The sequence below is a fragment of the Mastomys coucha genome, unplaced genomic scaffold, assembly GCF_008632895.1.
Source record: "Mastomys coucha isolate ucsf_1 unplaced genomic scaffold, UCSF_Mcou_1 pScaffold13, whole genome shotgun sequence".
Classification (NCBI taxonomy): Eukaryota; Metazoa; Chordata; class Mammalia; order Rodentia; family Muridae; genus Mastomys; species Mastomys coucha.
In genome coordinates, this window is record NW_022196895.1 from 46728763 (window position 1) to 46732949 (window position 4187).

Consider the following 4187-nt stretch of genomic DNA (forward strand, 5'->3'; position numbering starts at 1 on the left):
AGTTGTCTGGTTACTCACTGTCTTTCAGTCTGTGCCTCAGATGACTTCATTAACTGCCCTACCAGCCAAAAAGAAGCTCCAAATACCTATGATACAACTCACAGACCATATGAAACCCAAGTAGAAAGAAGATCACAACAAAGTGTGGATGCCACACTCCTACTCAATAGGGGGAAGAAATTAATCTCTGGTAAGTTAAAGGGAGAGAGGGATCTGGGAAGGAGAGAGGAGGGGGAGGGAAAGGGGGGCCAGTTCAGATATGGGAGGAGATGGAGGAGAAGTACAGAGAGTCAAGAATTTGAAAGTAAGTGTGTAGCAGTAGGGAAGGGGAACTGGGAATAGCCACTAGAAAGCCCCAGATGCCAAGGACCCAAGAGGTTCCCAGGACCCAATAAGGAGGCCATTAGCCGAAATACCCAACAAACGGGAGGTAGAGCCTATAGAGACCATATCCAGTGGATAGGCATGGCCTCCAGTTGAGGGATGGGGCCACCTACCCATCTCAAAAATATTAATCCAAAATTCTTCCCGTCAAAAGGAAATGTAGGGACAAAGAGTGGAGCAGAAACTGAAGGAAAAGCCATCCAGAGACTGCCCCACCTAGGAATCTATCCCATCTGTGGTATAACTGTCCCCTGAGAGGCTCTGCCAGAGCCAGACCAATACAGATGCGTATATACACAGTCAAACATTGGACTGAGCATGGGACCCTAATGGAAAAGTTAAGATAAGGACTTTAGGAGCTGAAGGGGTCTGCAACTTCATAGGAAGAACAACATCAACCAACAAGACCCCTCAGAGCTCCCAAGGACTAAACCACCAACCAAAGAGTACACAAGGGATACCCATGGCTCCAGTTGTAGCAGAGAATTGCCTTATCTGGCATCACTGAGAGGGGCACTCCTTTGTCCTGTGGTGGCTTGATGACCCAGGAGAGTGGAACACTAGGGCGCTGAGGCAGGAGTGGGTGAGCCCGTGGAGGAGCACCCTCATAGAGGCAGGGGAGGGAGGAGGGAACAGGAGGTTTGTGGAGGGGAAACTGGGAAGGGGGATAACATTTGAAATGTAAGTAAATAAAATAACCAATAAAAAAGAAATTTCTATCTCCAACGCTCACAGCTATAGAGTTTCTGTGGTGATTAACAACATCAGCTACCACATGCCTGCTTTAATCATTTTTTCACTTAGTATTTTATTTGTTGCATCCCATTAGTGCAATCCACAAGAGCAAAGTTTCATGTGTACCATGTCCATCCCTGAACTCCTAGCACTGACAGCTCAGTACATGAACTGGACAGAGAATATTAATGATACTTTGTTATTTATTGATAATGTGCCAATAGATTTAATTTCCTTTAAATAAAATAGTTACCCACACTTCCAAATATTGAACTGGTACTGTGTTCAGGACATTTTTATCAGCTAAAATTGTCAAACTACTTTCATTTAACTTACTTCTCTTGACACAAATACTCAGTCCCCACAATATTCTTATGACTTCCTTTTTATTTCTACAAAAACTCTTGTTTCCATTGAACCTTTACATCATAGAATTCATATGGTGTGGCCCTCCTTCAGCTGAGCTCTGATTCCTCATACCTCGCCTTGCCACTGATAACCACGCCTCTCTGCCTGAGTCCTGCTAATTGCCACGCCTCTCTCCAAGTTCCAGTTACACCAGAAGTCCCACCTCCAGAGACTGAAGGAAGTTGCTGATTGGGCCAAGTTGCTGACGAACTTGGGGGAGGGGTTTTGCCTTACCTATTCTACCTGGTTTGCTTGTAACAACGTGCATTGAATGAAAGGTGGCTGATTGAAACACATCTGTGTTTGGCTAATTTTTACAAATCTTTCCCATGGTTCTGGTACCCCAAAATGGTTTTCCAGGACCTTGACCCCATTACAGAAAACCCATTCGTACTTGTGGCTGCTGGATGGCTTCAATATGGGACTTGATGTTTCTCTAAAATTTTAATCCTTATAAATACAATATTCTTGTTCCTTAAGATGCAGTGCTATCATCTTAATTATAATCTAGATATTCATTTAAATATATTCTATATTTATCAATACATACTCCTGGAGTGTCAGATGAGAACATTAATAAATATTTCTAATTAGATGGTTTTTCTGTTGGAAGAACTTAAGACATACATATTTATGCAAGCCAAACTTTAGTCTTTGTACCATAATATCTATTTAAGATTTCCTTCCCTTATCCCAGAGAAATCTTTTGTGAATTTTGTAAGGCTTTGTGAGGCTTTGGTTTGGCTCGGGTGATAATGACACTTAACTTCCTAAAGTATTCCAGACTCTAAAAATTGCAGGAACAAAACCTACTGGAGACCATATGGAGACAAGCTCCGCAAGACATTTGTGTGGTTGGCATCTGCTCCTATCAGAACTGGCACAGAAACTGACATCTTTGGGTCTCTGATTCTTTCAGGCCAGGGTTTATAGGATGGTTTAATCATGAGATTTTACTGAAAATGACTTCCCAAGATCTGAATTGATGATTTATTTTTTTAAAAGAATATTAAGGACAACTCACACTTTGGTTTCATTTCATTGCAACTGGCTCATTTCTTTTTCAGGGGCAAGAGTTCCAGTACAAGCACCTGCAATGTTGAATATCACTCCTGATTCATTTCTTTTTGTCTAACATGAGCTCAAAAATGGGGTATAAGTATAGCCTTTAGAAACACTTTAACCCTTCAAGAGCCAGAAGGAAAGTTACATTTCTGACTGGGCCTATTCCTTTACATCAACATGAAGGGATCGATAGCTCCGGTTTCTCCAATATACTATGCCTGGGAAAAATTTGAGTGAAGTGCATGTACAATATTCATAAACAGCAAAAAAATAATGGGCCACCAGCTCTTTGTCAGGCATAATTCTAAATGATAGGAATTTGATAGAAAGATAAGGTTTATTACATTGCTCTGATAATCTTGGCTTATTCATCTCTGAAGGAAACAAATATATATGTTGTTTCTTTTTGCAGTTGTCTAACTTTTAAAAAGTTTAGTATTCTTTTAATTTAATAATGAATTTAATATCAAACAATATAATTATTCTAATCAACCTAAGGTGTTATCAACAGAAAGAACAGGACAGTTATAGTATGCATCTTTGAAGTACAAAAATGCTAAGTAAAATAGGTTGTAATTATTTTCATCATTTGTAGTTTTATTTATATTATTAAAGAACTGACTTACAATTCCATTTTATACACTACTGTTATATAAATATATCCTATGAACAAAATAAAGTTTTGAACATTCTAAAATTTTTTGCATTTAGATTCCATGATGAATGAGAGTTATTATCCAATGTAAAGCTATCTTCCATGCTATCAAAAGCTTGCTTTAATAACTGGAATTTACTATTTGGTTTTGGCATTCCTTTGTAAATTGTAAAAGATTTGTGTATGTTTGTATGTGTGTGTATGCAGTTGTGGGTGTATAAAGTTCCTATACTCAAGCATTATCAGGGCACTAGACCATATTTGCTTAAATCTCAGCAACTATATAACATTCTAATATCAAATATGTTGAAATAATTAAAAAACAAATACAAGTATATATGATTCTTATAAATACAGAAATATAATATGTATATTTTGTATTAAGTATAATCCTAGGAAGTTTAGGGGTATAGCTCAGTTACAAGAGTGGTTGCCTAGACAGAGTCCAACTACTAGAACAAAAATGGTGGCACATGGTGGCACAGGGCTGTAGTCAGGAGATAGAGGCATGAAGATTAATGTTCAAAGTTACCCTCTTTCACATAGCAAGTTTCAGTCTAGATTAGTATACAGAATGCACTGTAGATGATCTTTACTACTTTGTGGGTTCTTCTTGCTTCCACTTTTCTCCACCCCTTTTTCTTCTACCCTTGCAAAGCCTTAACAGTAGATAGGAAAGAATAAAGAATAGTGATGAAAGTAAAGATATTTCTTAATAAAGTCAGTGGTCAGAAAGGCACCAACATTATCATTAGACTACTTCCTGATGATTAGGGAACATCAAGTTCCTTGGGACAAGTTTGATCTTTACTATTAGGACATCTAATTTCTTGTTCTTCTTGTCCATGTCCTTGTCCTCATCCTTTTCCTTGTCCTCCTCCTTTATCTCCTCCTCCTCCTTCCTCTTCCTTCCTTTCTTCTTCTTCCTCTTCCTTCCTTT